Source organism: Macrobrachium nipponense, chromosome 36 (genome assembly GCF_015104395.2).
Source record: "Macrobrachium nipponense isolate FS-2020 chromosome 36, ASM1510439v2, whole genome shotgun sequence".
NCBI classification, from domain to species: domain Eukaryota; kingdom Metazoa; phylum Arthropoda; class Malacostraca; order Decapoda; family Palaemonidae; genus Macrobrachium; species Macrobrachium nipponense.
Genome location: NC_087220.1, coordinates 65,834,980 through 65,859,996, shown reverse-complemented (window position 1 = coordinate 65,859,996; position 25,017 = coordinate 65,834,980).

Here is a 25,017-nt window from a genome sequence, read left to right as displayed (position 1 = left end):
TTGAGACAACTACCGCCTACGTGATCTGTAGCGTGTCTCATTTGATTGTGTGTTCGTATGAAACTATGTCATTTGTATGCATGTTCATATGTTCGAACTACTGTCTGTTCCTTCATAACTTGTAACAGAGATGGTAGACAAGCAGAAGAGAGTTAGCGATCGTCATTAGAAGATCTGTACCTCTTTACCTAAGCTTTATCATGTAGAGGAATAGGATTAGCCATCATCATTGGCAGAAGCGATCAAGCTATCGTTATTAGAAGACTTTGTACAATCATATCTGATCTTTCACCATGTAAAACTTCAGAAGAATATATAATTTTTTACAGTACTTAGTGTTTTCGACAAGAACCTCACCGAACCATGAGTTTAACACAATCGTCGTAAAGATAATACCGACTTTCGTAAGTGATACTACAAAACCCCAGACACTCCGTTGAAGATGGAAGTGCAATACCAACCGACTTAGCGTATAGATTATCGCTAGTCTAACATTACCTCATAGGGCGCCTTATCATACAAGGCACAAGCCCTAATATTGGTGGCCAGCGTACCAGAAGAACTCTACAACGTCCTACGAAGAAAAAAACCAGAATAATAAATCATGTATCATAAGAAGTCAACGACGACGGAAGCAGCAGATTCTTCAAGCAACCTAGTATCATCGTTAGTGAGCGACTTCAGAAAACAAAAAGAACTTTTCAACGACGACGAAAGCAACAGATTTCTTCAAGCAACTTAGTATCATCGTTAGTGAATAACTTCAAAGAAACAAAACCGACGTGTCCTTTTCCTATGACAATGCAAGCTTCGTCTCTCATTAGAATCATTCAAGAAAACATCGTTAGTGAGCGTTTCCGGCACTGCAAGAAAACAAACCGAACGCGTCTGCAGCATCGGATCTTTCAAGGGCTCGAATCATCGAAACAACGTGCACGGGGGAAACTGAAGCCAAACCAGGTCATCCGCTAAATAGAGAAGGAGGACCAAGGCCGTGTGTCGTTATCGGAACACCGTGACTTCCCACAAAAGCAAGCTAAGTACAATTTTTTATTCATTTGGAGTAACTTTGAGTGTTTCCTTTACAGGTCGAATTTCGTTATTCCTGTGGCTGAAGTTACGAGACATTCTTAATCTTACTTTTTTTACAGAAATTATCTACATCATTGAGATTTCGCTACTGCGAGTTTTTATCTTTGAGTGTCTGTTTCCAGAAGTTCTACTGAAATATCATAATCATATACTATGTTAATTTTATCATTTCGGGTGATTATTAATCCCTTAAGTAACAAATCATATTAAACAGTGAATATGCGTTTACGCAGTGGACGTCTGTATTTATACAGATGCATGGATAGGGTCGTTAAGCACCGTAGTGATTAGAAAACACACAAAACACAAGTGGACACCCGTACAAATCTATATAAATTAGAGGTAACATATTTCGGGTCATGACAATAAATGCTCCTTTGCAAGTCCGATCGCAGTTTTAGCCTTGAGTTTTTTGAGTTATATAAAATATCGAACCTCAATGACTCAACTTAACTTTAAAAATATGGCTGGATTGCAAGGAATAACATGTCTGTAAAAAACTTTCATCAGGCTAAATGCGCTGACCAGGATCCCTCACTATTTCAAATTTTAGCAAAGAATGAAGTACAAACAGTTAATATGGAATGCAGTAGTGATAACTTGTCTTATTAGTAATCGCTCAGTTCCTAATAGTTTCATCATTCATTGCTTTATACATAACCAGCAACATAATGCTAAAAACACACAATACGTTGCCGATGGTAATAAAGAGAAGGATCTTAATTATTACAAAAAGAAATAGAAACTGTAGCCCGTTCAGAATCAAACAAGCAAACTCGGTGACTGTGTCACCTAGTCAAGCGGTCAAGGTCAGTCAAAAACTGCCGAAGTTTTCAAAGCAAAGCAAATTCCACACAATAGGCGACTCTAGCAGAGTGGGGAAAAGCGATGTTGGTTCATACATACCGATATCTTTTTGAATTAAAAAGGATTTTTCCTATGAAACACTCGACCGTATAAAGTAATCAGAGCAGGTTTTCGTTTCTTTTTAATACATAAGTTATAATAAATACTGGTGGATTAAGCCCAACTGTACGCGCCGTAAAAATTAGAATATCTTGTTTTATTTCTTTAGTACACGTAATATCCTGTATTTACGGACTCACCGTCTGTTGTTCGAACTTCTCTAATGAGAAGTCCGGATAAGCGAGCGCTTACAGATACCTCTATAGTTATAAAAAACATTGATTTGTATCTAGTGTAATTGGGGTATACAAAATATTATCTTACATCCTGCAAAATAAGGCGTGTTTATCAAAGGAAAATCCTATAAACCTTCAAACATATTAAAATCCGTTTGAACAAAAATGAGACAGTTAATCAAATAATAACTTATATAAAAGAACAAATACATTTGTCTCATAAATCGTAACATTGTTCAAATGACCCAACAGAATTCTCCCACAACCGCAGTCGCACTTTGCACAGCAAAATCTCGAGAAGCAGGCACCCACCCTCGAATGTCTTAGTGCGTGTAAAATGACTTTGCTTGGGCAAATGAAATTTAAATCCTTCCCGACATTCTGACATATAAACATTTCCCGCGAACAAAGCCTAAGACACAGTTGATTCGCTTATAGCAACATGTTAAGCTAGTATATCCGCCAAAACCTATATATATAAATACGCATTTCTTTTTATTGTTGCTAATTTTTTAATTCCCGCCCAACCAGTCGTAGCATGAAGCTCTCTGATAAGTCTATCTAAGTAAATCCGTAAAGTCATTCAAGCAGAGGTGATTCAGCAGAATTTTTTTTATCTTTGCCTGAATACCAGGCAAGTTTCTCCACTGGCGAGTCAATCTCTGGAAAAAACGGATGTAATTTAACACAAAAATACGGGTTCTAAGGACAAACATAAAAAGCTAAACGTACTTCGTATAGACTTCACTAGCAATTTCAAAATAGAGATTAAATGACGAATTTGAAATATTGTTATAATTAGGAGCCATTAAGGAATATCCAATAGCCCACTATAATTTGCCCTTCAAAACGTCATCCCATAAAAGATGGACTTGGCGTATCTGCGTAGATTTCTGACGCTTAAACAAGGAAACGACTCCCGATAGTTTCAGTTGCCATGTACCGACGACATCTTATCTCTGTTTAGGTTGAGATATAAATTTTTCACACAGCTTGACTAACTTTAAAAGCTTTTACCAGATACCATTACCTATAGTGATTGTACCTCATACACCGTTTTCAAGCACACTCAATTTTTACCGTATGCCGGCTTACGTTGCACCCCAATTACAATATAGTGTTTGGAGACTTTTAGGGGATAACCTACATGCCTATATGGATGATCTTGTAATCTTTTCTAATACCTTAGAAGTACATTCACATAAAGTAGAGCTAGTGCTACAGAGACAAAGACAAATAATCTCAGAGTAAAGTATCTAAATGTGAGTTTTTAAAAACCGAACATGTTTATCTAGGTTTTATGTGTCTAGTCAAGGTCTTAAAGTAGTCCAAGGTAAGGTGTCGGCTATTCATAACTTTCCCCGGTACCTATTAACGTAAAAGGGAGATACAGCACTTTCGCGCTTTAGTGGGTATTACAATCGTATGTAAATATGTAACTTTTCAATCATGACAGCTCCTTTAACAGATCTTACGAAGAAGAGCGTAGATTTATTATGGTCTAAAAAAGCATCAACAGGCGTTCGATATCTTAAAAGCGGAATAATGCAGCTCACCTAACTTAAAAATCCCTGATTTAAATAAGGAAATTTTTTTTATTGCAACAGACGCCTCAGACCAAGGGGTAAGAGGGTACTACTTCAGTAATATGATAAACAGTTCTTTCCTATAGCTTTTTTATTCACGTAAACTAAAGCCCTCTGAAAGTAAATATGCAGTAATAGGCAAGGAAGGGCTAGGTATCTTTAACTCACTAGTACATTTTAAGTTCATAATCTATGGCTATCCTGATAAAGTCCTTACTGAACATGAGTCCTTTACCGAGTTTTTCAAAGGCTTTAATCACAGTTCCAAAAAGGATAACTCGGTGACAAATGATCATTCAGGTCTTTTTTGGGGCCAAGATAAGATATCTACCTGGGAAAGCAAATATCATAGCTGACGCATTATCCCGCAATCCCGCACCATACAGCAAAGAACCATTAATTGGACTAAAAGATATAGAAACATCCGTGCCTATTGTTAAAACCGTATCTAAACAAGAAAATTCCTTAGCCCAAGAGATCGAGAGCATTGAATATCTGGGTTGGAGCGCAGAACTGTTACAAACTGAACAAAGCAAGAGTCAACAGACATAACCCAAACAATAAACACTTCGAACGGAAACAGAGTCAGCAGCAATAAACACCAAACAATAAACACTTCGAAACGGAAACAGGGTCAGGGGCTAAGCAAAAACAATAAACACTTTGAGCAGAAACCCTAAAGCACAAGTATATTTAAAGTATGTGTATCAGAATAATGTAATCAAATGTAATATTATATGTAGGTCCGTGACGAGGAAAACCCGAAGAACACAGCAGATGACTAACGACCAGGTAGTAGTAATATCTCTTTCATACCAATCGTCATAAACTGGTTGCATTCCGTCATCCAGGGTTCTCTACTATGTCACAGAAAGCCAAATCACTATTTTACTGGCCTACAATGCTTACAAATATAAAAGGCACATAACTGATTGTAACACGTGTCATGAAAACAAGGGACACACTAAGACACCTGTCAGTTAAGGCCTATCCTGTGCCAAATCAATCCTTGAAAGAATATACGTAGAATTATTAACAGAATTACGAGTCTGACAAAACCAATAAACACTTCTTAGTGTTAATAGTTCCTTGACACGTTATATAGAATTAATAGCACTAAAAAACAAAACACCGCAATTGAGTGCGTTACGAATATTTATGAGTGCTAAATCAGTAAATATGGAATTCAACACATAATAATCTGTGACTCGGGTGGTGTAAATCAATAATAATCTCCATAACACGTAGTGTGAATTCCTTTCCATTAAGAAAACCAATAATATATTTTATCACCCAGAGTCAATCGGTTTGGTAGAATAACGGATAATTAAATAGGAAGTGTCAATGTCTTACGAGTTACAACTCGTGATGTTGGATCCGAACTGGATTATAGCGGTTCTCGCGGTTTTAAATACCTTTATCATTTATATCTTGTATCTATAGAATTGATGCCGCAAGTAGCCTTATACGGTACGCCGCTAGAACACTTTTTCCACATATTCAAGCCAACCATTAATTTATCAAATATATATAAAAAAAATATATAAATAAATAAATATAAAAAAAAATAAATAAATATGGATCAAGTGGAGTCAATATAATACACTCCGTAAGAAGTCGGAAGGGTTACAAATTATAATAAAAAAGGAATCACGATAAAGAATTCAATAAGCAAAACGTAACCATTAAATATCCAAATATATATGCGTAAAGATTTGAACTCTAACTTAACGCTTTAGTAAGGACAAATAAGCTAAAAGTTCAAACACATATCCAAAACCTACTGACATATTGTCTGTCCCGGTGATTTATATTCGTAGTCAATGAAAAAAAAAATATAATAATAATAAACAAATAAATAAATAAAATAAAATACAAGAGATTTTAAAGTCAGGAAGTCTAGAAGTGAAAATGTTTATCTATGGAATAATCCTATATGAATCTTATACAGGGCTAATAATATATGTAGAATTTGTATGGAAACCTTTTTCATTAGTTTCAATAAGGAATATTTAATTTAACATAATCATGCAGTTTTCCAACATGAAACTAATATATTCTTCAATTTTGGTACTGTTTTTTTTTTCAGACATTCTTCTCATGTGGGTCGAGTATTAAAAAAAACAAAAAATTTATCCTAAAGTCGTATTTATTACAGCAAGTAACGTAACTCTTAGCTGGCTGAGAGCAATCTCCTGCCAAGTGACGACGTCATCATTGCCGTATCAGCATTTGTTCCTTTTAACCTCAATAATCTGCTTACACAGGCTTCATCTGTGTGTCGTCTCTGCTTGCAAAAGCAGATTGACTGGAGAAAGGAATGCTTAGCCCGAACTTCTCATGGGCAAGGCAGACGTTAGGTACAAGTGTCTATCGGTGTGCGCAATGCAACTTGCAATCATTTTAAAATTAATAAACAAAATAAGGAAATAGAATTTCTATAACATCAAAATGAATTAATTTATTTTTTCTGAACCTCATAGACATTTAGAAGTATCAAGATATGTATATATGAAATATTTACTTGCAACATTAGCCTATTACAATTCAAGTAAAACATTCATGGGAAAATGTCACATTTTCTTGAAAAACCCAAAGTTTATTTAGAAATTAGTTACATAGTGGGTTTTTTTCGTTGCACCTCCTACCTATTAATAAAGTTTTTAAAATTAACCTCAGAGGATGCGCACGAGAAAATTGAATATGAAACTTTTGTTAGGGCACATAGGATCAGATTTTATCACAACTTAATTTCAGTTAGCATAGAGAAATACAGAATCATGATTAATCTTCTCTTTGACTCTTATGTTGCCTGGCAATCTTACAAATAGCTCCGTTTCACACTTCTTTGTCTAGTAACTTACTACCAGTAATATCGAATTTTCTTTGGGATTCGTATTGAATATCTGTTTATTTTTTATAATTATGGATATTTTTACAGTTCTCATAGACCTGGATAGGTTCACTCATTTTTAATGCCATGGATAAAAAAGTTTGTACAGCGGACTCTTTTGAATTCCAAATTATCAGCGAATTCATGTGGGTTAAGTCTGGTCTAAATGGCTCTCTCCCCTCCCGTATTTGGATGTTGTCGTGGAAATTTACTTTGCCCTTGTGACAAGTATAATTTCACTTGCAGGCTGATTAATGGAACCTGGTTACAGTATCCTGCAGTACGAGAGTTTCACATCGCAACTTCAAAAATCGTTCGTCGCAGCGGACGACTACAGTCAAGTAACAACCGCCTACAATGTGAAAGGAATTTCATGGACTTCTTCGACCGACACCGTATCTCGTCGTTAATCTCGTTTTAATGCGGAATGCTCCGGCGGCTGTCGGAATCGACTACAAAAAGGGACATACTTCCGACAATTACGACCCGAAGGATATTCAACTCTACTTTGCTGGCGAAGGACTCGTGCTGGGGATGATTTTTTTTTCATCGCGAACGGAATCGTGTAGCTTAGGATGCAGAGAATAAGTATGAGCGCAAAATAGAACGTTGGACCCGCCCAGGCAAATTTTCCCCTTGTTTTAACCATTGAAAAAGGCCGTTTCATTTGGCTAAAGGTGGTTGTCTGGAACTGTGTAATGGACGAAAGTGTTCGAACGCTAGTTAAAAGTGAAGTAGTATAACCTCGGTCATGTATCCTATATATATATAAAGTATCATGTATCCTATATATAAATGATCATAAATAACAGAATCGAAATATATTTTTGCGTGTACGCAATAGGAATCTCTTATATAAATGATCATAAATAACAGAATCTAAATATATCTTTGCGTGTACGCAATAGGAATCTATTTAAAGTGCACATATATTAATCATAATTATATGAATCCATATACATATGTATAAACAAATCAGGTAGCCTATAATCAATCTGTTACCTTTTATCTTACCAATATCTACAGTTATTTATGAATTAGTATATGAATTAATGAATCAGATATGTAACATTTAGCATAAAAATCAACGAATCAATCAGCATAAACATTAATAATTTTATCAATTCATATATGAAATTTTTTTTATCAGTTAAAATATGATTTTTATCATGTTAATCTTCATTCTATGCAATTATCAGAGTACATTAGTATTTCTTGTAGCATATGTATCTTAATGAAATGAAGTGAAAAACTGTATCATTATATATCACGTGATCACTATTATTTACCAATATCATTGTTTTATATTTTTATTACTGAATCACTTCATGTACACCATGAATTTTTATTTACTTAATATATATATATATATATATTCACATAGTGTCTGTATCACACTCCTATAAGTCAAATGCAAGTCAAGTTGAGTAATATTCAGTAGTTGGTTTGGTAGCTGACCGAGCTGATGTAAGTGTTTACATAATAAAATATGGAATGTTAGTCCACCATATATAAAAGTCTAAAACTAAAGAGGTCAACCAGATTGCTTGCAGGAATGTGATCAGACTAGAGACGCTAAAGATGACGTATACAATAAGTATGTAGGCTAAGTTGACATGCCGTCACCTGTAGTCATTCAATTGTTTATAAACATTAGTCCAAGCTCCCTGCTTGAGACAACTACCGCCTACGTGATCTGTAGCGTGTCTCATTTGATTGTGTGTTCGTATGAAACTATGTCATTTGTATGCATGTTCATATGTTCGAACTACTGTCTGTTCCTTCATAACTTGTAACAGAGATGGTAGACAAGCAGAAGAGAGTAGCGATCGTCATTAGAAGATCTGTACCTCTTTACCTAAGCTTTCATCATGTAGAGGAATAGGATTAGCCATCATCATTGGCAGAAGCGATCAAGCTATCGTTATTAGAAGACTTGTACAATCAGATCTGATCTTCACCATGTAAACTTCAGAAGAATATATAATTTTTTATACTTAGTGTTTTTCTACAAGAACCTCACCGAACCATGAGTTTTAACACATCGTCGTAAAGATAATACCGACTTCGTAAGTGATCTACATCGCGATCGGAATCGTGTAGCTTAGGATGCAGAGAATAAGTATGAGCGCAAAATAGAACGTTGGCCCGCCCAGGCAAATTTTCCCTTGTTTTAACCATTGAAAAAGGCCGTTTCATTTGGCTAAAGGTGGTTTTCTGGAACTGTGTAATGGACGAAAAGTTGTTCGAACGCTAGTTAAAAGTGAAGTAGTATAACCTCGGTCATGTATCCTATATATATATAAAGTATCATGTATCCTATATATAAATGATCATAAATAACAGAATCGAAATATATTTTTTGCGTACAGCAATAGGAATCTCTTATATAAATGATCATAAATAACAGAATCTAAATATATCTTTGCGTGTACGCAATAGGAATCTATTTAAAGTGCACATATATTAATCATAATTATGATGATGAATCCATATACATATGTATAAACAAATCAGGTAGCCTATAATCAATCTGTTACCTTTTATCTTACCAATATCTACAGTTATTTATGAATTAGTATATGAATTAATGAATCAGATATGTAACATTTAGCATAAAAAATCAACGAATCAATCAGCATAAACATTAATAATTTTATCAATTCATATATGAAATTTTTTTTATCAGTTAAAATATGATTTTTATCATGTTAATCTTCATCCTATGCAATTATCAGAGTACATTAGTATTTCTTGTAGCATATGTATCTTAATGAAATGAAGTGAAAAACTGTATCATTATATATCACGTGATCACTATTATTTACCAATATCATTGTTTTATATTTTATTACTTGAATCACTTCATGTACACCATGAATTTTTATTACTTATATATATATATATTCACATAGTGTCTGTATCACACTCCTATAAGTCAAATGCAAGTCAAGTTTGAGTAATATTCAGTAGTTGGTTGGTTTTGGTAGCTGACCGAGCTGATGTAAGTGTTTACATAATAAAAATATGGAATGTTAGTCCATATATATAAAAGTCTAAAACTAAAGAGGTCAACCAGATTGCTTGCAGGAATGTGATCAGACTAGAGACGCTAAAGATGACGTATACAATAAGTATGTAGGCTAAGTTGACATGCCGTCACCTGTAGTCATTCAATTGTTTATAAACATTAGTCCAAGCTCCCTGCTTGAGACAACTACCGCCTACGTGATCTGTAGCGGTCTCTATTTGATTGTGTGTTCGTATGAAACTATGTCATTTGTATGCATGTTCATATGTTCGAACTACTGTCTGTTCCTTCATAACTTGTAACAGAGATGGTAGACAAGCAGAAGAGAGTTAGCGATCGTCATTAGAAGATCTGTACCTCTTTACCGAAGCTTTATCATGTAGAGGAATAGGATTAGCCATCATCATTGGCAGAAGCGATCAAGCTATCGTTATTAGAAGACTTGTACAATCATATCTGATCTTCACCATGTAAAACTTCAGAAGAATATATAATTTTTTATACTTAGTGTTTTCTACAAGAACCTCACCGAACCATGAGTTTAACACATCGTCGTAAAGATAATACCGACTTCGTAAGTGATCTACAAAACCCCAGACACTCCGTTGAAGATGGAAGTGCAATACCAACCGACTTAGCGTATAGATTATCGCTAGTCTAACATTACCTCATAGGGCGCCTTATCATACAAGGCACAAGCCCTAATACATTAACGTCAATTTGCACTACAAAAGAATGCGATACAGACTTTTTAAACACGTTGGGGAATGACAAAAAATTACATTCCCAACTCAAGGGACAGGAACGTATGAATGCGGTATTTCAAATCAAATCAGAATGCATAAAACATGCGGCGGGAAGCCGTATGCAAGAATCAAGATTAGCCTACAGTACCAGTATGGCGAGCAGAATCACAGGATATAAAGTTATGTTCTCGAACTTGCACAACAGAATACGTACAAAGGCATTAATTGGAAAAGCTATTGAAATTTTACTGCATATAAAGGATTAAACGGGGGTTTGTTTAAACTAGAAATGTACAGATGAAGATTGGATAAAAAACATTCACAATTATAAACATTAAAGTTAAAGGTTAATGGTCAAACCTTATACAGCTGTTCCGCTGCTATATCTTAAATCTCTAATTTTTAAAACTTTCATATTTTTCCTGGTTGGTTATGCCACACTCACTGCATTCATGACTCATTTTCTTCCAACAGCTGTCAACCTAGGCAAGTCCCCAATCCTAACCTAGCCTAACCTTGCAGTATGCTTATCCGGCTCTCTGCAGACTACGTATATTCAGTATCTCTAAAACCTTTATTATTTTGAGAACGTCCTACCAGAGGGTTACATTTTTGTGGGAAGTTGGTCGTTACCCCGCAAGTCTTTATAACTATTCCACGGAGGGCTACTAGTCACTTAGTCAATTCGTACATTCCCTTCTCACCTCCCCCCCACCCAACCCCAGTGCGCCATTTTCCCGGAGTGAACATAATGGCTCCGTGGTGGTTTCTCACTCCAAACATGGAGGCTTTGTTTACATTTGTTCGTTGCCCAAACATGGAGGCTTTGTTTACATTTCTTCGATTCCACCAACCGAACACTTCGATCGATTCCCAATTGAGTTAGTGTATGGCAGTTGACGTTTCCCTATGTCATTTTACTTGCTAAACAAGATTTCAAAGGAATATTTTACGCTCAATTGTAACTAAATTATTATTTACCTTTGAACTCTATTACGGGGGTACAGCTCATCCTGTGGTACCGTCTTGTAGACTTCAAAGGTCAATTACAGTTTAATTTCAATTGTCCGAATAAATATTCCTTTGGGTAGATCTATAGTACTATTCCGCGGTCTAGACTATGGCAGTTGCGGTTTTCTATGCAGTTTTACCTCCTGAATAAGAATTTTAAGTAATATTTATTCGGACGACTGTAATTAACCTCCAGGGGCCAGTACTAAACACGGCGAAATACATTGAACGCCCCAATCCCCAGTGGATGTCGTAACCGCGATTACGTTCCTTGCGGTCCGTGCGGAACTATTCTGTAGAATTACCTTCCTTTTAAATATTGTTCAACAAGTAAAATAACATAGGAAAATGTCAACTGCCATAGTCTACAACGATGCGGAATGCTTATATAGAAATACCAATACGTTAGTAAATACGTCCCACACTTAGGTAGGCAAAACCAAAATGTCTGGAGTCCCTGTCAGTCACAGAACCCAAAGACTTTTCTTAATATACTTGTTCTATTATTCCAAAAGCGATCCTTATAAACTGTAAAGCATGAACTGCATTCATGTACACCGTAGTTATGTATTGTTTTAACAAGAAGTTAATAATGACAACGCGTATTACGTAAAATATGTAAACAAAACCAAGTAAACACGCTGAATATCCGGCGCAGTACCAAGGTGGTCTTGACACTTGATATTACGTAACTATAGTTACGTAACGGATTTACTTCCGTAATCTATCCTATCCATATATTAAAAAGATTAAATACTTATTTTGGGCACATACAAAACATTTAAGAATCTTATAAGGCAATGGTAATAATAATAATTAATGTAACAATATACTTTATATAATAATAATACCAGAATCTGCCATTACAGCGGGTCAATATGGAGGGCTACCGATGACGTCACCGAAACCTGGCTCAACGAGAAAACTCGTAGAAGAGTCATTTTGATGAGAAGACTCCATTACCACTGGGAGACTTTTCAATATCCCTTCTATCTTCGTTTACATACGGCTTTACCCTACGCTGGGTGAAGTTGGGAAACAAAGGGACAAGCGAAGGAAAAGAGAGGAGAGAGATGGGGTAGGGCGAGATAACTGTGTAAATATGGGAATAACTTGAAAGTTAGCGGTAAGGGGGAAGGGTTGTTCCTGCCGCTGAATACACGATGTTGAAAGGGGAGTGAGAGCTAGATATGTGTGTGTCCGTGCTGTTTTTGTTGGTTTGTTCTAGCGAGAGAGAGAGAGAGAGATAATTTATCAGACTGTAAACACTAATCGTACTACTAGACAAAGATGAGCTTAAATTACTTAACAATCATTTCATTCACATAAATGAATTTTGGTTAAGCTTCTTAGAATACCCACAAGGTTTATACTACAGCTGATATTGAACGAATTCATGATGATTGGGCAAAAATGAATTAAATTTGGTCCCTTGTTACAGTAGTAAGCGTTTTAACACTAACAGGAATACTTTAGTACCCGAACTAGGAACAGTACAGTTTACCCTTTATGACAGGGCCTATTTGTGAAGTATTTTGCTAGATGAAATCTGCTTACCTACACCATACAAAGCTTTTCCCGGGCAAGTGAAGCAATTGCAACATTCAACACTGCTAAATATAGTGTGTTTGTCAGCCGTATTTAGACCAAACAAGTATTTAACAAGGAAAAAGCTGCTCAGAGTTACAATAAACTTAGTATCAATCAACTTCCATTTCACTTACGTCATCGACAACAGAGTTCTGACGTAAACCACTCGAAAGGAACAGACACCAGGCTACCTTCCAGTATAAATTGCTGTGAACAAAGAACCACCCAATGAGATTAATATCGTTGACAAACCTTCAGAGCAAAAGAAAACTGCTTTTTAACCGACAAAGACGTACTTGCCCCATTGGTCTATTAGGCTTCCCTAGTCTCATGTGTCGTAGTCCAGGGCAATGAGAATTATTTTGGGTTCCGGGAGTACTAGGATTGAAATCATGAGACTGGAATAGTGGAATTGAATCTACCGAGTGTTGTTGACCGAATACAAGAGGTAGCGGCTATGGCTGCTCTTCGTATGATGAGAAGGGGCGAAAGAACCTAAAAGGGCTGTTGACAGTTATTCAGGCAATAGAGGTTGGCTGTTAAATACATGTATTTTAAGAAACTGTATAATGTACTGATGAAATACATTATAAAATTGTGTAAAATTACAAGTAGTAGTTCCAATGAAGCCGTGATTTGTTACAAAATTAATGTATATTTGTAAAATTGACTGTAAAAAAGTGAGTGCAACACATACGAATTAAATTGTCTAAAATCAACACATTACCCAAGGCTAAAAGTATACATATGTACTGTGATGGGTCAGTGAATGGTATCAAGGTTGGATGTGGGGTGGTTATAAGAGAATATTATGAAAATTATGCGAGTACTGACGAGACGCTGTCAAAGAGAATAGAAGATAATACTTCTACTACTACTACTGAATTACATGCCATTCATGAACGGTTAACCTCAGTAGTAAACAAGATGAAAGACGTGTTTGTTTTCGTTGATTGCCAGAGAGCTCCACTTCTTACGCTTATCAAGTTGACAGGGAATTAGTAAGTGCAAAGAACTTATAATATATGCAATCGAAGATAAAGGGTATTTTGTCAGGTTTTTCTGGGTACAATCTCACGTTGGTATTCATTTGAATGAGATAGCTGTTAGTTTGGCAAAAGATGCCACAAACAAAAATAAAGGTGTCTTTGGGGGAAGCGGCTGAAATTTGACAAATTTTAAACAATGGTAGTGTCAGTATGAGACACTATTTGGTTGTTTCCGAAAATAGCAATATTGTATATGGAAGGGCAATTACCTAAACTAGATACTTTAATAATGAGGTTACGTTTGGGATACTAAATATTCTTGGGAATACATTGATGATGAAAACTAAAAGAAAATAGTGTGGTGTTACGGAAACATACATTATACAACATTATGTTACGGAATATAATTATCAGTGTTTCGTAACCCCAGAATAAATGTATTATTAAGGTATGTTTTCTGAAAAATGACGCATGTTCTAAAAATTGTAAAGAAACTTCCTAATTTATTTTGGAATAAATAATTGCGAGCCATTTGCCTGTCCTGTAGTACGATTGTATAAATATTTTTTGTATCTATTTTTTGTACCTTTTCTTAACATTTTTCTTCTACTGTAACGTTTACTTTTATATTTGTTTTGTATGACTTGCCTATTTTAATTTTGCTGTAGTATATTATAAACATTTGATTTGTATTAAATTTGCATTATAGCTTTGCATTTGCTTTTGTATAAATTGCGTTAAAATTCTCACGTAAAATTTGCTTTATTGCTTTATGTATTTATTAATTAATGTTTATTATTGCCTGGAATCTTTTTAATTTTGTAGGTGGGTATAGCACCATGCTCCTACACTCCATTTGATGTATATCAATAAACTTTGAATTTGAAATTGCGGGATTTATTACAGGGTGATATTACAAAAGGAGAGGTTGAAGGTGAATTTTTGTCGACCTGAAGAGATTAGATCGAAGGGAGACTGATGGCACATAGGAACGAAGGGGAAATTGGCGCCCTTTCGTACTATCTCGTCGAGTTGAGTGTTTCAGCGAATACCACACTCCAGCTGTTGCCCACAGTAACTTGAGAATTGGGTTAATGCTCAACGTAGCCCTTAGGCCCCGTCCACACGGTCGAGCTTTGGTCGACGAACTTTGTCCGATGTGACGTCAGAAGCGAAGAAACGGCGAGAAAAGTCAGAACTTTACCGCGGTTTCTCCGCTTCTGACGTCACATCGAACAAAGTTCGTCGACCAAAGCTTGACCGTGTGGACGGGGCCTTAGTCTTGCAAAACAAGAGGGAATTAAGAGCCATATTATTATAGAATTGTCTTGTGACAAGCAAGGCCTTAGCTCAATGTGAATCAAGACTCAAGAGCTAGAATATATTGGTAGTACATGAACAGGAACCTTCCACCCAAGAGCTTTGTAGCCATACGACTATCAAATGGCTCAGTATATCTTGGAAATGTATCTTTGTAAAAGCTATTTAGCCTATGTGATAAAAAGTCCTCCAGAGGATGGATGTTGGAGCGCAAGCAGTACTAATCCATTATATTTCATATATGAAAAACATTCAGACCAAACGTATATTTCAGTTAACTGATAACCAGTTTAGTTTCATATTGCAAGACCTGTACACCTTAATATCGTTCCAAAACTTAACAGCAAGAATCAGAATTGTTTGTATGAGTTTTTACGTTGTATGGAATCAGTGGTTATTCAGCAATGGGACCAACTGCTTGACGTGACTTCTGAACCACGTCGAGAGTGAACTTCTATCACCAGAAATACACATCTCTAACCCCTCAGTAGAATGCCCGAGAATGAATATTTTGATGCTGATGCCCAATACTTATAAAAACCACTGAATCATAAGAAAACATCATATACAGGTTGAATCTTAAATTTCCTTCAGTATTTCATTTAAAGGACCACTGCTTTCATCAGTCTTCAGTTTCACTCTAATTCAAAAAAGTTAACTTGGTATAAAAATGCAAAGGAAAGCCTTTGAGGAGTTTTTATTCTTATAATTTACTTAAGCCAATTTAGACTAACCCATTATCTAACGAGTTTCTTCAATGCCGATTGAACAGAAGACATAAGCCAATTGAGTCTAGTTAAATTGTAGTCTATACTGTTTTTTCCATCTGTCCACCCGCCTGTGGTGTTTGCGTATGGTAACACTGCGTCCCAGGCTTTACATAGTTACGCTATGTGTAAGTTTTAGGTAAATAAAAGGATATCTTTGTGTACAATTGCAACTGAAAAGTGCTTTAATAATTTACTGTATGCGAATTACACCGTTAATATTCGAAATAGGATATTGTAATTATTGTTGAATGCAAGCTGAATGTATCTAAAGCCCGGGACGCAGTGTTACCATAAGCAAAGACCGTAGGCGGGTGGACAGATGGAAAAAAAAAATGAGTATAGTTAGAAGCCAGTACAACCGCACCAAGACCACTGGATTAGGATTTAGTCTCGATCTTTGACCTTTCAGGTCTCTCCAAGCAGCTAGCAATGCTACTGAGAGATGTTGCCGGTTATGTAACTTAACACTACCAACCTGAAAATTTTTTAAACAGTTAGAAATTATATTTTAACTTAGTTATTCATTCCTGACATTCGAAACAAATCCTATTTACATTACGATGACCAAAGGTTTGAAGCACTAGAATATGATAGCTAAACGAACTAGACTGAAACAATGAAAGTATATGAACTAAAGCTCATATTAACTTACACTATAAACTGACTGTAGCTATTTTAAACTAAAATTTTACTTTATCACAGTCTCGAAACTTACTTATTACGTTAAGTACATGACGCCATCAAGCTACCAAAGGAGAAGTACAATTTACAACACCATCCTTAGACTAAGTTTTATGGTTGTAGGTTAATTGCAAGCCCCTCCCAGCGTACGATAGACCGAAGTCTATCGTACGCTTTTGGAGGTTATCCTCCCCCACCAGGGACTCCGCCCCTGATGGGGGAGGATCTAGCTTGCAAAAGGCTTGATTTTCAAGTCAAAACTGTAAACTATAACTCACCCGATAGTTCAGGAGCAAAAATAGTTACCATTAGTCCTAGTTCACATCCACAGCGTTGTCCAGTGGCTAGAATCCACACAACCATTAAAAGTCCAGAATATCCTGTAGCAAAGCATCTTGTAGTCAGCACTAGATTAAAACCTGTTATAGCCTGTTGGAAATAGATAAGCATTAAAGTCAAAGCGTAACAAAACTTCGATACAAGCAAGGTGTCGTGAAAAGTTTAAACCTCCCACTATAATAAAAAATAAGATGGCAACTCAGTTAATCTTGAATAAGTTCAAATCTATATATAATTACGAAATTACAATCGCAAAGCAATTAACTTAAATATCAAAGAATTAAAAAACCAGTAACGCTACTGTAACAGTGTATACGTCACGCAAAATGCATAACATTTACGCTAACCATTCTAAAACTTCAGTAACCAAACACAATACAGCATAGTATAAGGTTACGAAACTAGCAAAAAAAAAAAAATACACGATGCGTTACCTTCGCACACTCGCTCCTCGCAGTCGCCGAAAAAGGTAGTATAAATCACAACAGGGTCTGTAGATAAAGAGGTATCATCATCTTCTTAGGTGTCAAAGAAAACGTAGAATCCAGGAACGCCAAGGACAATGTACGAAAAACGACTAACTGTTTACCGTTCTTGACGCCAAACGATTCTCCTAAGTCAATATTTTTTAACCTCTTTTCAAGTATCGTTTTGAAGGATTTTGTGGCCTAAATCTTAAGAAATTGATTATAGAATTTCGGAAGAATTTTGTTAGCTTAAGTCTGTTTTAAGACTTAGAACTACTGACAGCCCCAGCCTTTTTGCATAGACTCATTTTTTTCATAAGGATTAAGCTACCAGATCTGAATAGGACTTAACATTTCAACATGACTATAATAACCATGTTATTGTATGTGTTTTGTTATGGGACATTCTTATTCTTATTAATCGGCGGAAGAATTTGATAGCACTGAAGACAGGTATGGAGCGCTTTCTGACGCTAGTTATCTCTTGGAGGTGTGTTGAATAAGGACAACGGTTAAAATGAACGCTACAATAATACCTGATTAATCTTCATAAGTATTGGTGAATGTTGCTAACCCAAGATGAATGTGAAAATAAATAAGTGATCTAAATGTAATTGGTTTGAAAGCCTTTAATATATATATATATATATATATATATATATATATATATATAAATATATATAACGACGTAATCGACTAAGGAAATGGTAGTGCAGGACCAAATGTGTTATTGTGTCCTTCCATAACTGTCCGCTGCTTCCCCGTAGGAGGTAGTGTTGGCAGTGCACCTCATGTGGTGCACTGTAGGCCTCGCTGTTAATTATCTTCCGCTAGAGAATGTGATAAAAAACGTAGCTTGGACACTTGCGGGAATGTCTACTATTTTATTTCCAAAAGCTGTAGTTCGGAAAAAGAAATAGTATATTTTTCTAGTTCAGTTTTATTTTTCAGCCCACACTTTTTCTGTCAGCTCTCAGATCTTCAAAACTACTGAGGCTAGAGGGCTGCAAACTGGAATGTTGATCGTCCACCCTCCGGTCATCAAACATACCAAATTGCAACCCTCTAGCCTCAGTAGTTTTGATTATATTTAAGATTAAAGCTAACCATTCTCGTGCATCTGGTAACTATATAGATCAGGCCACCACTGTGCCATGGTTAAAGTTTCATGGGCCGCGGTTCGTACAGCATTATACCGAGACCACGGAAATATAGGTATGTTTTCGGTGGCCTTGATTACACGCTGTACAGAAAACTCTACGGCGCAGTTTTTATTTATTTCAATTTTAGACTTTTATGCCACGGATGCGAGTCACCGCGCACTATACCAGATTTTAGTCTTTTATCTTTCAAAGGAAAGTTCAAAGAAAGTCTTTAGATATATTGTTGATAACTTGACCTCAAAAGTTCAGAGGTGGAATTCTGAATTCTGGCCTCGAAATTGTTTGTTTTTCGGAATCGTTGGCAAAGCTTTTTTTTTTTTTTTTTTTTTTTTGTTTTTTTTTTTTTTTTTTTCACTTTACCTCTGCATATTGAACTTTCTATTTTGACGCTTCTGGGTACACCTCAAAGGTACCGCCGCCGCCACGCCTCTGAAGTGGCAGGTGGCAAATCTCTCTCTCTCTCTCTCTCTCTCTCTCTCTCTCTCTCTCTCTCTCTCTCTCTCTCAAACACACACACACACAGTGAAGCATACATATATCCAAATATGTATGTATAAAAGAGCTATGAACTTGGCATCACGAATTGAAAACAAGTGACGCGTACATACATACATACATACAAACATGTATGTATGTATAAAAGACCTATGAACATGGCCTCATGAATTGAAACCATTTTTTTCATTCATAACAGCTATGATGACTGTAACTCTATCACTCAGTAATAGAAGTTGCATGACTTTTTAATAGAACTTGATACTGAAAGGTGCTGTTTATTTACAGGTATTATTTATTTTTTCTCCAAAAACTCCTAAAGACCAAGAAACAGATGACTGAAGTTACTACAGTGCAAAGTCCCAATTTTTGGACAATTATCTTGCTATTTTTTTATAAACGGTCAAAAAATCGATCATAATGCGAAAGATTACAAATGTCAAAGAAAAAAAATAATCCCTAAGTAATAGTAAATCACTGAAACTAACCACGGCCTGTTGGTGGCCTATCCTATATCGCTACCAGAAGTACGATTATGGCTAATGCTTTAACCTTAAATAAAATAAAAACTACTGAGGTCAGAGGGCTGCAATTTGATATGTTTGATGATTGGAAGATGGATGATCTGCATACCAATTTGCAGCCCTCTAGCCTCAGTAGCTTTTAAGAGGGCGGACGGAAAAGTACGGACGGACAGACAAAGCCGTCGCAATAGTATTCATTTGCAGAAAACTAAAAAAATGAGAGTAAGTAGGTCGATGGAAGAGAAATGGAAACTTGGTGACCGAGGAATGAAATGCGCAAAGATAACAAGTTATTTCGAGGTGAATCATTACCCATGGTATTTTCATTCCTTGCTCTCTCTCTCTCTCTCTCTCTCTCTCTCTCTCTCTCTCTCTCGCAGTTCCGTGTCAGCACGCGTGATGTAATTTGCGACTAACAGGACTGAAATCTCTGGTAATAATGACGTTTCCAGGAATATTAATTAGCTTCTAATTAGACAGTCAAGTGTAGGATTTGGCCTACGAGATTAATATCGCTTTGGTTTGCTAATGAACTCGGGCGGAGGAAATTGGGAAGTAGACAATATGGCGGAGGAAGTAGGACTTATAGAAGATTAAAAGAAGATGCGCCGCGAATTCTCAAAATGCTGTGTTTCAGTTAGCTAAAAGGAGGTTGTTTGTGGCTGTAATAGTTCTTGGTGTCTTGGCGAAGATGTATATGCATGTGTATGTTATATGTATAAAATATATATATATATATATATATATATATATATATATATATATATATATATATATATATATATATGGAGAGAGAGAGACAGAGACAGAGCATTTGTAGTCCTAGTCCTACTTTAAATTCACAGTCAGTACACACTTACAAACCCTTACACACACACACACACACACACACACACACACACACACAAACAAATACACACAAACACAAACAACCACCACTCACTGACCCAACGTTTTAATAATCATTAAGGTCTTTGTTTCCGGAAGTGAAAGGCGGTGGTTGGTGGGTTGGGAGGGAGGAGGGGAGGGGCGGTGGGGGCACTTACCCTTAACCCCTCCCCCCTTCCAGCAGTTCCCCTCCCTCCCCACGCCTCCAGAGACCTTAGAAGGGCATTAGCATACATATTGCCCCTCTGCGGAGACCACTCTGCGGAGATATGAAATCGAAGGAGGGCAAATGTCCATAGGATTCAGAGGATGAGATCCGGCGAAATCTCAAAAAAGAAAAAAAAATAGAAAAAGAATCCTACGAGCTGAGGACCAAAGGACTTGAGCATCCTACGGGAAGCCGATGCAAGAGATGAAACTCAATAAGTCAATTGTGGGAGTTTAGACCAATGATGAAATCTCAAAGAGAAAAAAAATAAATAAATAAAAAATTTGAAAAGAATCCTACGAGCTGAGGACCAAAGGAGTTGAGTATCCTACGGGAAGCCGATGCAGGAGATGAAACTCAATAAGTCAATTGTGTGGAGTTTAAACCAATGAAAAGAGATTATCATCATTATTATATTTACGTCTTTGATCCACCGTAGTAGGGTTATTGCCGTCAGGGCACATCTTGTGGTGCACTGTAGGCATTACCTAACGTTCTCTGTAGCGTCCCTTCGGCCCCTATAGCTGCAACCCGTTCCATTCCTTTTACCGCACCTCCATTCATATTCGCTTTAATCCATCTTACTTTCCAGTCTCTACTTTAGTAGATTCACATCACCTGTGCAACTGATGTCTATGCCAGTCCCTTACGACGCTCCTGATTGGCTGTTGATAAAACAATCACGGGGCTGGAAACTTTCATTCTCTCTCGAGGGTTCACATAGGCAGGATGTAGGTCCCACCTCTCCTGAGGGATAAGTCTTTCAAAAGTATCCCTCAGGAGAGGTGGAACATACATCCCACCTGTGTGAACTCTCGAGAGAGACTGAGAGTTTCCAGCCCTGTGATTGGCTTATCAACAGTCGATCAGGAGCGTCGTAAGGAACTGACATAGGCATCAGATGCACGGGTGATGTGAATCTACTATAGCAATTGAATCATAGTGCAACTGCTTTGAGGTTTTGCTCCAGTTAAACCTTTGAAAACCTTCTTACTCTCAATATCCCTTTCAGCGCTGAATGACCTCAAAGGTCCCAGGGCTTGGCCTTTGGCCGAAATTCTGTATGCTCCGTTGTATCTCGAACTCGCAGTTAGAACGGGTTTATATGGGCTCAATTTGTGTAAAGGGAATTAGGCACCCCACCCCCCCCCCCCAACACACCTCCCCCCACCCCATAGCTCCCGCATACATACATACATATATATCTTCCCTTGATGGTCCTTCTTTATTATCTCAGACATGAGAGAGGAGGGACTATGGCTGTGGGAAACATAGGGGGGAGGAATTAGTGTTTTTGTTACATAAATCCCGCTCAGCCTCTTTCATTAACGTTTGTGTGCGCGTGTGTTTGTGCGTATGTGTGTGTTTGTGTATTTGTGTGTGTGCATGTTGGGGACGATATAGTGTACATTTGCTGTGTTGGAAGCAAACAGATTAATAAGTATTTTTTAAATCTTGATATGGCTTAATAATGTATATATAGAACATATATTTAATATAATATTATACCTATGTATATATGTACATAGATACATTATGTATATATTGATACATCATACATATATATATATATTATATTATGTACATATAATATATATATATATAATATGTAGTATATTAATGGTATATAATACATCTGGTACATATATATGTATATAAATACGTATATATATATATTGTGACAAAGTGCCAAGTATATGGTTACTACACTTACCATTCATCAATTATTACCTCACCAAAAGCCAGACACCTGAACCCTCATCACATGTACTAAACGACTGAGTACTCTAAAGGCAACAGTGATCCCTTAACAACTTACCAGTATTGCAGAATATCAGACTAAGTTCATCAAAACAGGTGCGAGGTAATCTTGTAAGTAATTAAATTAATCAAAGGGCATCACTCCATCAACAACTTCAAAAGTCTAAGTACTTCCCTGGTTCTAAGTCACTTCAAGTTAATTGAAGGAAAACAGATCAATTACCACTCTATGTTTCTACCTAACATCAATATAATCATAATTAAATACTGGTGTAAAATAAAGAAAATACTTATAAAAATTCTAAATAAAAAAATTTATTATTAAACTCAAAATTTATAAGTGAAATTCACAATATCAGGGGAAATCACTGTTACTTGAAAACAAAGTAAAGTTTAATTAATTCTTGAATCAATTAAGTAAAATTAAGTCAAAATTAATTTATCACAAAATTCAAGAAAATTAATTCAATCAAAATTCAAAAGTGTTGGGCAATAATTGAAATTTGGAAATTAATTCACAAGTGCTAAACAACAATAAAACTTGAAAAGAATTCTAAGTAAATGCAAATTAGTTCACAAGTGTTAAATTAAATTAAATGGGCATCGATTAATTAATGAAAATAACTAAGTTAATTAAATTGTGAATGCAAACGAAAACACAGAAAAATGTGGAAAATACCAAAATTGTAAAAAGTATTAATCAAGCAGATTATAAAATAAAAAAACACACTTCAATAAGAAAATGGATAAATGCACTAAAAATAAACACTTCAACAAGAAAATGGATAAATGCACTTCAAATGAAACAAACACAAAATACAAAAATTTGCAATGTGTAAAAATGTAAATCTTTTCAATCAAACCATTGTAACCATTACTTATTAGTTCTTTAAACCATCGTAACCAATAGTTATTAGTTTCTTACCAAACCATCATAACCATTACATATTAGTTATTAGTTGCAGCTAATAAAAATATAACACACTTTACCTTCTTGGTATACCAATATTCTTTCTTTGCTGCAGCTTGTTTCACACTCACAAAAAACAGGTGCCATTACGCACAATTTTTCGTTTAGATTCCACAAAAACACTAAACAATACTCAATAAACTCTAAGAAATATCAAATCTGAAATCTACAAGTTACGAGTGACCAATTTACGTTACATTAATATAATCTCAAGTATGTCGAGAGAGAGAGAGAGAGAGAGAGAGAGAGAGATGTGAACGCTTTGAGGATATAAGCCCGAATGAAATTTCATAAGGCTCTCCTTTATGAAAGCTGGACAGTGGAGATGACACAAAACGTTTTGGGACACAATTCTTTCCAGAAGCTTCGAAAAGTGAAGTAACTTTACAGAAAAAACTGTGAAATCTGCACGTGGCATTCGACAAAGACGAACGCGTATCAAACAAGTTATGAACGAGTCAGCTCAACAAAGTCACGTACCCGCTCGATCGATCGAAGCAAAAGTCCCTACTAGACATGATGACAGAATTCCAAAAACACAGCGAAGACCTTGAGGTCTCTTATCGCAAGGCATTGACATAATAGGGAAACAATCCTAGTTTCGAATGGACAAAGTTAATCTCTCTCTTTCTACATTCTACGTTATATATTCCTTTACAATATGTTATGCAAAATCTGGACACACATTTTAAACATCCTATCTCTAAGCTATCTAGGAATCTGACAAAATTTTGCCAAAATCTATACATAGTATTTTATGCAGTCAAAGAGGGGATATATGCTTTTTGAAAGTAGCAATATATAATATATATATATATATATATATATATATATATATATATATATATATATATATATATATATATATATATATATATATATATATATATATATATAAATATATATATATATCTGATCACTTCCCATGTAACAATTTATATATCATTTTCTCATGCAAAAAACACGCACTACATCACATGACATGACTATTCCATAATTCTCCAGGAAGCACAACAGTATTTTAAAAAAATTGTAAACTGATAAGCCACTGAATAGTTGAAATGAGAGAAGAAACGAAAAATAAATTTCTCCGCCAGAATTCAACTTCTAAAAAACAGGAGCTGCAGCAACTCCCAGAATTGCATTGCAACCGCAAAAACCGCTTGGCCCGACTCGACGTTTGTAGTTACTACACCTTTTTCATTTATTTTCTGCGAGAGTATCTCTCTCACTCCCTCTCTCTCTCTCTCTCTCTCTCTCTCTCTCTCTCCTCGGTCCGCTATTTAAATACAGCTTTTATTGTCTGCGTCGCTCTCTCTCTCTCTCTCTCTCTCTCTCCATTTATGTATCA